Consider the following 12,373-nt stretch of genomic DNA (forward strand, 5'->3'; position numbering starts at 1 on the left):
CTGCCGGCTGTCCAAACCTTGGCACCTTGTTCTGTCTCGGTTCTTCCCATCCTTCTGGGTTTGTTTATTCTTTTAAACCCTTGGAGTGGACTGGGTTGCTTCTATTTGGCTCAGTGAAGTCTGGGTTTAGCGTTTCACTTGATTTCGTCTGAGATTTTTAGCACCGGAGCCAAAATCGCTCTCACACTGGCAGAAATGTGTAAAAGAGTTCTTTACACACAGGGGAGAGCCAGACCTGGAGGAAAGAGACTAGCTCAGTGTCATGCAGCCAGGAAGGGACAGGGCTGAGGCCCAAATCTGCTGATTCTTAGGCCACCAGCTCTTGCTACTGTCCACCAGCTTTCCAGAGATGAGAAGGGAAAACGCATCACAAAGCATAGCCAAGGATTTTCAAAATAGCCTCCAGATGTTTGGGGATTCTGTTATATGCTGGTCTAGAGTGTCATTTTGAAATACACTTGCAATACTAATGCCAATTTACTTTGCCAATTTACACCAATAAATATTATTTTTCTTGGACCCTCATGGGCTGGTGAGATGGCTCAGCTGGTAAAGGTGCCCGCTGTCGAGCCTGAAGCTCTGAGCTTAATCCCTGGACCCACAGGATAGAAGGAAAGAGCTGACTCCTGCACTGACCTCTGACTTTCTGGCCCCCACCCTCACAAACAAACAAAAAACCCTGTCACTCTGTGGTTGTTTTACATGCGTTTAGGAGGCACTAGACGTGCTCAGCGGTGTCAGTTCAGAAGTCAATCCTTTTTAGTTGTTTTCACGGCTCGCTCACTATCTAAGGTAGGAACAAGGGCAGAGGGCTGGATGGCAGGGCTGTTTGTGGGTGTGGGTACTCGTGTGTGTAGGTCAGAAGACCACTTCAGGCCATCCACCATTTTCTTTGAGACAGGGTCTCTCATTGGTTAAGTAGGCTAGGCTGGCAAGTCAGCAAGGCCCAGGGTTCTGCCTCTCTCCATCTCACCATGCTGGGATCACAAATGTGGACCAATATACCCTGCTCATTTTTATTTTTTGTTTTTGGGTTGGGGAGAGTTTCAAAACAGAGTTTCTCTGTAGCTTTGGAGCCTGTCCTGGAACTTGCTCTGTAGGCCAGGCTGGCTCCAAACTCACAGAGATTCATCTGCTGAGATTAAAGGTGTGCGCCACCACCCCACTCTGCCCTGCTCATTTTATGTGAACTCCTGTCCTCTCCCTTTACCATTGGAGCCATTTTCCCAGCCCAACAGAGTAGTGGTCTTAATTTAAACTCCTAGGAAGTAAAATAAACCTGGGTTATAGAATTGATTTCTTGTGGATTGGTTAGCTGTGTGATAGAAGTTCAGAAGCTCTCCCTTAACAATCATCTGGTTTACGCTGCTCAGCCTCTTCTGGTGAATGGGAAGATGTGTCTGGGGGAAGAATGAGTAGAAGCTGCTGAAGGATGAACACGAGTTGGGAGAAAACGGAGGTAAAAGGCATCCTCTTTCTTTCTTCCCCTCATCTTCTTCCCCTTTCTTTCCCCCCCTCTCCCCTGCTTCCCTCCCCTCTTTCTCTCCTTGAGGGACATAATTCAGAACTAGGCGCGTGCGCGCACACACACACACACACACACACACACACACACACACACACACACACACACACACGGAATCACAGTATTTGAGAGGCCGAGGCAAGGCAGAAGATCTTGAGGCGAGCTTGGGCTACCAAGTGAGACCCTGTCTCAAAAACCAAACCAAACACAAGCTAAATCAAACCAAACCCAGACCAAAACAAACAAAGCAAGGGAAAGTGTTATTGTTATATTTCTTAAGTTCATCTGCCTTTCCTCCCCCGCCCCTGTTGTGGAACATTTGTTTAACCAAGCAAAGATGTGTTACATTTGTTCATGCTGCATTTGTTAACCATGTAAAGATGTGCTGCATTTGTGTTAATTAAATAAAATTAACTCAGAAAGGCGGGGTGAGTGACTGGTTGACAGGAAGTGGCAGGGAGGAACTTAGCATGAATTTTTTTTTGTTTTAGTTGGAATGGTGAGGGAGGGAATGGTTTCCCCCTCCCCATGCCAGCAAAGAAAGTTAGTTACTGCTCTAACTCATGTTTTCACCCTAGCCTTTGAATTCTTGAGTTTTATTAGCTCTATAGAGATTTAGTTAGAACTACCTTTAGTGGCAGCAACAGAGGCATTGTCTGGGGGAAGAGAATTCCCCACAGGCTAAAAATCCTCAGCTGCTAGTGGGTTAAAGTTCAGCCACTGTTAGAAGGTAAAACAATACCCTCTCCTTCCCTCTCTGCCCTGCTCCTCCCCCTTCTCTTCCCTCTCCCCAGCCTCTGTGCTAAGGACTGAACCCAGGGCCACGATCTCCACTACTGAGCGGCACCTCAAACTCATTGTTGTATCATTTACATTTTACTTAGAAAGTGAATAATTTTAGTTAGCTCATGGCAATGAAAACCGTGGGCACTGTGGTAAGAGCAGAACTGTCTGCTTTGTTGTGTTCTAAACATTCAGTTACACTGAATTATGGACTTTGTTTGGCGGCTTTGAGCAACCCAACCATAAATGACTAATTCTGAGAAAAATTAATATACAGTATTACTGCGATTACATAGATATTGTCCTCATTTTTATAGGTACATAGAGATGTGATATTCTTGAAAAAAAAGTTAACACAAAAAAGAATGAAAAATAACTGGATAAAACAAGTAGGGCAAAATACAAGTCTGGAGAACAGTTTATTACATTTCTCAATTTGCAATTTTTCATGATGAAAAGTTATTATTATTGTTATTGCTTTTTTTTTTTTTTTTAGAAAAAGTCTTCTCTCCCTCTCTTTCTCTTTGTTTTTTTTGAGACAGGGTTTCTCTGTATGGCTTTGGAGCCTGTTCTGGAGCTCACTGTAGACCAGGCTGGCTTTGAACTCACAGAGATCCACCTGCCTCTCCCTCCTGAGTGCTGGGATTAAAAGCATGCGCCACCAACACCCAGCTAAGTCTTCACTCTCTTAGCCAAGGCTGACCTAGCACTTTTAGTAATCCTCCTGCTTCAGCCTCCTGAGTGTCAAGATTACAAGAGTGAGCAACCATGCCTGGTCCACAAAAATAAAAGTTATTTTTAAAAAAATTATGTGAATGGGTGTTTTGCTACCTGTACATGTGTGTATCATGTATGTGAGGCATCCATGGAGGCTAGAAGAGGGGGTTGGATGCCCTGAAACTAGAGTTACAGGTGATTGTGAGCTGTCATGTGTCTCTTGTAGGCGCTGGGAATCCAAATTGGATCCTCTGGGAGAGCAGTCCGTGCTCGTAACCACTGAGTCATCTCTCTAGCTACCCCTCCCCAAAATAATGTTTGAAATGATGTTTAGGGATCTGCAAGTCTTGATATGTAGCTGAGGATGACCTTGAATTTCTGATCCCCTTGCATCCATCTTGAAGGTGCTGATATTGATTATAGGTGTATACCAACAAGCCCAGTTTTGTGCATTAGTGTCATGTATACTGGGCAGACTAACAATTGAGCTTCATCCTAGACCAAGAAGTTATAACTAATTAATATTATGTGTGTATGCATGTGAGCATGCCACGGCCACTTTTCCTTAATTTAAATCTTTGGCTGGTTCACCTTAGTGGGGAGACCTTCATCCACCTTGCAGAGACAGGCCCTTTTTCTGCATGCTTGCTAGCTTCCAGGTGAGCCTACCAACTCTGTCACCCATCTTTCTGTACGAGTGCTGGGATTACAGATGTGATCCACCACATCTATCCATTTTCCTTGGGTACCAGGGACCAAACTAAGGTGTTAGGTTTTCCCACCGAGCCATCTTGCCAGACTCAAAATTATTATTATTATTATTTGAAAAGATTTGTTTTTGTTTTTGTCTGAATGTGTGCCACACATGTTCTGGCAGAGGCTGAGAGGACTTTTGGATGCTCTGAAGCTGGTGGTCCTATGTTGTTTTGTCTTCAGTGCAGTGGTGGCGCCTTAATTTACTGCTATTCCAGCCAGCAACTGTGACTCCACAGTTTACTGGACTGCTTCTCTGGCAGCAACCTGGCTGCTCAGGCTGTAGCCTAGCAGGAATTCTGTTCCTGAAGGTACTGGCTCTGCTGCTGCCGCTGAAGGTAGCTTTAACTAAATCTCCAGCATTCTATTTATAAATGAGACTCGAGATTCAAAGGTTGGGGTGAAAACCTGCCAGCTCAGAGAGGTTGAGTAGCAACTAGTTAACCTCTCCTTGATGCGGTCTCCCAAAGAGAGCATCCTTCTGATCTACCGAACAAAAAAGCTGAACCACTATAAATCCCTCCCTACTCCTTCTGGTGTGTCTCTCTATCTCTTCCAGATGCCCTCTGATTACTTTCTGTCAATTAGTTGCCAACTCAGCCTTCTGACCCAAGGTTAATTTTATTTAATTAAGAAAATGCAAACTCGGGTTCACAGTGTGATCAAATACCCCCCAACAATTCTAAGCCTCCAGACTTGGTACCAGGAACTGATTCAGGTTCTCTGGAGGAGCAACAAGTACTCTTAACTTCTGAGCCATCTCTCTAGTCCCCAAATTACCACTATTATACTATTTAAATATTTATGTTTAATTAATATTTAATTAAATATAATTATATAACTATAAAACAATTAAATACAACTATAAATCTAACAATCTGTAATTAGATATTATGTGTATGGGTGTTTTGCCTGCATGTATGTATATATGTATGTATGTATGTACTCTACGTGTGTGCTTGGTGCCATGGGAGGCTAAAAAAGGGTGTCTGATACCTGGAATTAGAGATGTTTGTGAGTCATCCTGTATATACTGGGAGCTGAACCTGGGTCCTTTGCAAGAATAACAAGTGCTCTTAGCCACTGAGCTACTTCTTTAGACCCCCAAATTATTTTCTGAATATACAAAACCAGTGTTTTTGACCAAAGAGTTCTTTCTTTTTTAACATTTTTACACACATGAACTCATGGAAGTCATGGTTATAAGACCTCTACAAGATCAAGAGAGTCAAAAATTCCAGCATGGAGTAGGGAGGAACCCTCAGCACCCCTTTCGTAGCTAAGGACCTAAAGGCAGCTGGTGGCTGCTGAAGGAGGGAAAGTTGCTTTGGAGGACAGTGGGCTTTGGTAAATTGCCCTAGCCTCAGCAGATGACTCCACAAACAGCCCTATAGACAGCACTAGCAGGGTTTAGTAGGCTATTAAAAAAAGGACACAAGGGAGGGAGATGGTGGATATGTTGGGGGTGGGCAGGGAGAGCTGGAGGAAATGGGGGTGGGATAGCATCCTGTATCTCAAGTAGAGAATGCTAGGTAGATTCAGCTTGCTGTCTGTGTCCATGCCCTGTGTCACGTGTTCGTGTCATGTCCCACCCCCACCAGTCCTATGTGATATATACAGAAAGCAAGTGTTGTTTACACAAGGGGAGAGATAAAGATTAAATGGTCAGATGATTAACCTTTAGCTCGGGCCACATTGCATAGGAATTTAGGACTGGTCCAGAGATCAGTTTTACTCAAGATGGTTTTAGCACTTAAAACATTCTTAGGAACACTGTCATGGGATGACATTACTACAGTTCAGTAGCCTACTACAGCACTATTTTAATTTTTAGTTGATTTATTTTATTTTTATATTTATTTATCTATTTTTGAGACAGGCTTTCCCTGTATAGCCCTGACTGGCCTGTCTGTTTCTGTTATCTGAGCAGTGGGATTACAAGTACAAGTCATTATACCTAGCTGTCTGTTTATTTTTGAGGTAGGGTCTTAATACAGTTAAAGAGGATAACCTTGAACTTCTTATCCTTCCTTTGTCTTTCAAGAGCTGGGATAACAAGCATGTGCCACCATACCTCGTTTACAGCATGCTGGGAACTGAACCTGGTACTTGCTTCATGCTAGGCAAGAACTCTACCAACCGAGTTATACCCCAGCCTGTTTTTTTGTTTTTTTTTTTAACCCAAGGCAACAAAATGGTCATGGAAATGAACTGCTTTGGAGTAAGACAACAGAGGACAGAAACGTCTAATCAGAAAGTGAAATCCATCTAGGGAAACTATAAGCAACCTATGGGTGGTTTCCCCCACCCCATATCTGTCTCTGTACTTATGAGGCCTCAAAAATGCTGGTGATAATCCCAGCACTTGGAAAGGTGGAGTAGGAGAATTGTCACCAATTCAGCCTAGGTTGCACAGTGAGTCCTTTGCTGGCCAGAGCTACTTAGCAGGACCTTGTTTCAAAACAAATCCCACTCACATCCTCCAAGAAGAAACATCAGTGATTTTTAAATGTGTCTGAACCATAGATACAGTGACTAACAATCTCTTAGGTATGCACCCCATGCTTGAGAGGCAATTCCAGTTCTGAGACTGTGTGTGTGTGTGTGTGTGTGTGTGTGTGTGTGTGTGTGTGTGTCAGAGGACAATCTCAGGACAGGAATTGGTTATCTTCTACCATGTGGGGCCTACCAGGGTCCTCAAGCTTTGAGGCGCTTTTATCCACTGAGTTATCTTTCCAGCTTTTTTTTTTTTCTTTTGGTACTTTTTGAAATGAGGTCTCATGAAACCCAAGTTGACCTTGAACTTGCTATGCCCAGGAAGGTCTTGAACTCCTGATGCTCCTGCCTCGACCTCCTGACTGGGGTGATTTCTGGCCTGCAACCCCCTCCCCCCAACTCTTTTTTTTTCATGAGTAGTACGTGGAGGAAGCCAATCATGTTGATAGGAGATAAGTGATCTCCCCACAGACAGTTAATGTCATAGGTGTCTCCAGCCAGCATTTGAGTTGTGATTATTGCAGACAGAAAGAGGAGAATGAAAATAAAAACAAGGAATGAAGAAGATGAAGGAAGATTATAGGTTCAGTCCGTGCTGTTTCTGGCAAAGGCAAGTGGTGGAGCCTGGCTTTGGACAGAGCTCTGTGCAGGGTAGAACTGCAGGTAGTAATTGACAGTTGTGTAGACTTTGGCTAAACTATGCCCATCACCCATATTATCCCGTAATCTCTGGGGTCAGGTCTGCCATTATGTGTGATATGATCAGTTTCACAACAGGGGCTACTGGTTAGAGGGGGCTGCAGGATGGTTACAGAAATGCCTGATGAGAGGGAAGGGCAAAAAGAACATCTTTGAGGTATAGAAAGAAAGTCAGAATTAATTTGTTGCTAGTCTTCTAAGTGTTCCTGGCCATGTAGAGGGGAGCCTTGCCAGCTTCTTATTAACTCACATCTTCTCGATGTAATAGCAGATAGAAGACTTTTTTGGGAACAGGTGGCAGTGACTGCATTTACCATGATACTGTAGATTTCTTTTGCAGAGACATAAGTTATGTCCTGTATGGTGACTAATGTGATTCCAATAAAAATCAGCATTTACTGAGCTGATACATAATTTAAGGAGAGAGGGAATCCTCACGAGAGCAGTTGGTGCACAGATTGAAACAGCAGACTCGTTACATTTTTACTATCCCCTTTAGTTGAAAAAGAATCTGAGGGCCAGAAAGGTTAAGCAGCTGGGTCAAGGTCACACACCTGGCGTACGAAGAGGCTGTAGCCTGAGTGATTTCTATATCCAGGTTCCTTACATATCACTCTATGAACAATGGATATTTCTGGGAACAACATTAACCTCATTTAAGTAAAAACACTAAACGACACTGTGCTGGCTGGGGACAGTGATTACCAGGTAAGAATGAGACCTGAGTTCTGGTCCCAAGCACCCATGTGAAAAGCAAAAATCACAGTTGACATATGGCCTTAATGTTGGGGAGGCAGAGACAGGATTGGCCATGGAGCTCACTGATCAGTCAGTCTAGCTGAATTGCTGAGTTCCAGGCTCATAGAGAGACACAGTCTAAAACATAAGGTGGAAAGCAACAGTAAGACACCTGGCCTGGCCTCAGCTTCTACACACACACACACACACACACACACACACACACACACACACACACACACACACACACACACACACACACACACCTTCCCACATGCCAACCTTTCCCACAAAGGTCGTCTTTGGAGCTGAGTTTGAGGGTTCCTCCTTTACAAAATGCCATTGCAGTAAACCCACCTTAAATAAAATCTGATCTTATCAATTAAAAATAAGCCCCCCTCCAACTGAACCTTTGTTCACCTTGCTGCTGTCAGGGTGCTCTGATTCTGAGTTTCCCAGGCTGGCACTTCGTCCTCCCACAGCTGAAATAGCTGGCTCTGGCCCCTTCCTACTCCCATGCTGATTTCCGTGTCTCGGAACCCTCCTCCTCTCTCCTCTCCCTCCTCCCCAACCTCTTCAAAAGAGACAGGGTCTTTCTATGTAGCCCTGGCTGTCCTGGAACTCACTGTATAGACCAAACTGGCCTAAATCTCACAGAGATACACTTGCTTCTGTCTCCTGAATACTGTGATTAAATGTGTGTGCCACTGTGGCTAGTTTGATTTATTCTTCATTGTGCTGTCGAGGTGCTAATCCTGAAAAGGTACCTCCTCTTTAAAGACAGTCTGTCTGTCTGTCTGTCTGTCTGTCTGTCTGTATCTATCTATCTATCTATCTATCTATCTATCTATCTATCTATCTATCTATCTACTTACCTACCTACCTATCTATTGCCTAGGCTGCCCTTGAACTTGAGATCTTGCTTCAGTCTCCCAAGTGCTGGATTACAGGGTTTTGGAACATTTTGGACTTCGAATTTTTGGATTACGGATATTCAGTTAGTAAAGCCTTTGTGAATAATTCCAAAATTTGAAAAATTCTGAAACCTGAAGTGCTTGTGGTCCCAAGCGTTATCAGCAATTGGTAGTGTCTATGGCTGACTGTCAATTTTATTATAGTACAGTTTGAAAGTGTTAGTCATTGGGAGGTTTTATTGTGTGTGGTGTCTTGTGTTTTTTCTTTGAATGTGCTGAAAGCTAATGAGTTCGGAGGCTTTGTTATCATTATACAGACAACACAAGGCATTTTGTTTGATGCAATAATACATGACCCCAGACTAAGTTTTAAAGAGATTTAAAAAAAATTAAAAAAATGTTGACCTACATGTAAATCTGTGCACTGGCTCAGAGGCCGGAAGAGGGCATATTCTCTGGAACTAAAGTCACAGACACTGTTGAGCCACCATGTGGGTGGTGGAAATCTGTGCTGCTGGTTTACAGATCTTGGCTGGAGAGATGGCTCAGTGGTTAAGAGAACACACTGTTTTCCCAAAGGACCTGAGTTCAATTGCCAGCATCCATTCACATGTCCGGTAACTGCCTGTGACTCCAGCTCCAGGGGACCCAAAACCTCTGGCCTCTGTGGATATCTGACTTACACTTGCACACACCATATACTAAAAAAACCCAAAATATTGGCTGGGTGGTGCTGGTGTACATCTTTAATCTCAGCAAGAGAGAGGCAGAGGCAGGTAAATCTCTGTGAGTTCAAGGCCAGCCTGGTGTACAGAGTGAGTTCCAGGACAACCAGGATGGTTACAGAAACTCTGTCTTGAAAAAACCAAAACTAACCAACCAACCAACCAACCAAACAAACAAACAAACAAACAAACAAAAAACACTAGAAAACATTAAAAAACAAAAGCCAAACCAAACCAAAATAAAACTCCAGGGCTTTGTTTAGGCTTAGCAGGTATTCTACCACAGAGTTACACTACTCCAAGTATCCTTGTTTCAGTCTAGACTTCATTGTTTCCTCATCAGGCTGTGGATGCTGAGGGCATCCCAACCTACCCATCCTTAAGGCACTATGGGCCTGATACGTTGCTACTGCCTCTGGGAGCTTGTTAAGGTACTATTTTTCATGTTCTTGCCTATTGATTGTAGAGAGGAGTGAGGTTTTCATACTAGCATAACTGCAGGAAGCAGGCCATCATAACCTTTCATGGCCTTATTCCATGAAAAGAAAAAAAAACATAAATCACCAAATATGTTAATTTCAATCTCATTTTCTATCATATGTGTAAAATCTACACCAAAATATGTATCAGGAAATAACTGTCATATTGAGTAGGCAAACACAAAGAGATTTTTCATTATTTAAATGGTTATAAGAGGTTGTAAAAACACTTTGAAAATACAGAGGCTTGTTCAAAAGGAAACAAATGCCCTCCCATCTTCAAAGATAAACTTGTTCATTTTTAAAAATAATTTTAGACTTTTAAAATACACACATTCAGTTTGAGAAAGGTCCTAACAAATGGAAGGGAGGCTGGGCTTCAGCTCAGCAATGCAGTGCTTGCCTAGCATCTGGGAGGCCTGGGTTCCATTTTTCCAGTACTAGGGAGGGGCAGGGGAGCAATTCATACCTTTCTGTTTCCTCCAATGTGTATTTTATTCCAATTATTATGTTGAGAATCAACAAGGGAGAGACTGTCCATTTCCTTTTAGACAATTACATAATTTTTACGGTGCTTGCCTCATACTTCGAGGAAGAGGATAAAATATGATCCTGGGACCAGCGAATTTAGCTGTCTGAGTTCCATCCTTCTATGATGCAGACTGACTAAGAAAACATGCCACAGGGCATCTGATCCAGGAGGATACAAAAATACAGACCTGTTGATGGCCATGAAGTCAGTGAAACAGGCTGCCAGCTGACCAACTAAAGACCAGGCGGATATTGGTTAGCATTCTCAAGGAGGTAAACGTTGTGTCCTGAGAATGATATAGGTTTAGTGTGACTCACACATGTTTTAAGGCATTCACAATTTATTGGACTCTGAAATGAAGACAGTGACCAAGCTGCTTGAACAAACAGATGGCTTTCATTAGACATCACCATTAATCTTGTCCTGATTATTTACTGGAATGTGTTAGATTGCAGTGTTTCCTTAATCTATTGATGAACTATCACCTCAGAATGTGTCACGGAGGTAAAAGAATTGCTGTGCATTAATAAAACCACCAGATAGACCAGCACTGCCCCTCCCTCCTAAAATCAAGAAGATGAAGAACTTGAGAAGGAAATAGCTATTGAGCTATAAGGTAATGAGCTTGGACATAGTATAGTAACATAGTGCTTACCCAGCACACACAAAGCCCTGGACTCAAATCCCAGTTCTAACAGTTCCCCCACAAAACAGAGCACCAACGCTTAGGGGCTAGAGGAATGGCTCAACAATGAACGAACTGACTGCTCTTGGAGAGGACCCGAGTTTCCAGCATCTACATGACGTCTGTCTCACAAACATCTGTAACTGTACTTCACAGGGATCTGATGCCTTCTCCTGGCCTTCAAGAGAACTTCACGCACATAATGTGTTTACACGGACACTCATGCACATAAAATAAAATAAGTCTTAAAAAATAAATACCAGGTGATAACACATTGGAGCAATTTTGTCTTTCCTGCAACAAAACCACAAGAGTGTGTAAACAACTTGTTGAATTATAGTGTAATTTTCATTTGTTTTGTGCTTCGTAACGAGGAGCTGAGTTTTATAGAAACAATTAAGTTGGTTTTCTTTTGTTTGTTTTGTTTTGTTTTTTACATCCCTGGTTGGCCTGAAACTCAGACCAGACTGGCCTTGAACTCACAAACATTAGCCTGTCCAGGCTTCCCCAGTGCTGGTGTTAAAGGCATGCACCACCATAACTCAGCTCAGGGTCACAACATTTTAAAGAAATTTATCATCTAGTAAAAGTTCATATGAGATTTAGAGTTTTTTTTTTTTTTCCTATACAGGTTCCTCTGTGTAGCTCTGGCTGTCCTGGAACTAGCTTTGTAGACCAGGCTGTCTCTGACTCCTGAGTGCTAGGATTAAAGGCATGCACCACCAGGCCCGGCTGTGAGATTTAGATTTTAAAACTTCACCTGCAACATATGGAGGACACATCTCAAGGGTAAAGTGAAAGAAACTAAGACGACTCACAGTAGGTTTATATGAACGAAAGAGGCTGCAATCAGGTCCTGAATCGGGACTGCTAGGTTCCTTTCCTGAGTTTGGAGCCCCTTTCATGTGTGAGAGGTGGGGCATGTGCCCACCTCCTGTAATCCAAGCACTCTGGAAGAGAGACTGGGCATGGAAGCAAGTTCAATGCCAGCTTGATCTACATAGAGAAGGTTAGGCTAGACAGAACTCAATTGCAAGACAGTCTACACACACACACACACACACACTCTCTCTCTCTCTCTCTCTCTCTCTCTCTCTCTCTCTCTCTCTCTCCAGTGTAATGTTTTCCTCAAATTCCTGTATTCTCTTTATATAGAGTTGGAAAGGCTTAGTAAAACTCTTTTTAATGAATAATCAAGAAATCTGAGTACAGAGAGACTCAGAGATCACCTGAGTCAGGGGGGACGGCAGGGTTTTACACACTGCTCAGAAGCCGAAGCCCCCCCCCCCCCCCCCCCAGCCTGACTGTTGAGTTCAAGTCCTAGTCA

Source organism: Mesocricetus auratus, unplaced genomic scaffold, assembly GCF_017639785.1.
Source record: "Mesocricetus auratus isolate SY011 unplaced genomic scaffold, BCM_Maur_2.0 Super-Scaffold_100013, whole genome shotgun sequence".
Taxonomy (NCBI): Eukaryota; Metazoa; Chordata; class Mammalia; order Rodentia; family Cricetidae; genus Mesocricetus; species Mesocricetus auratus.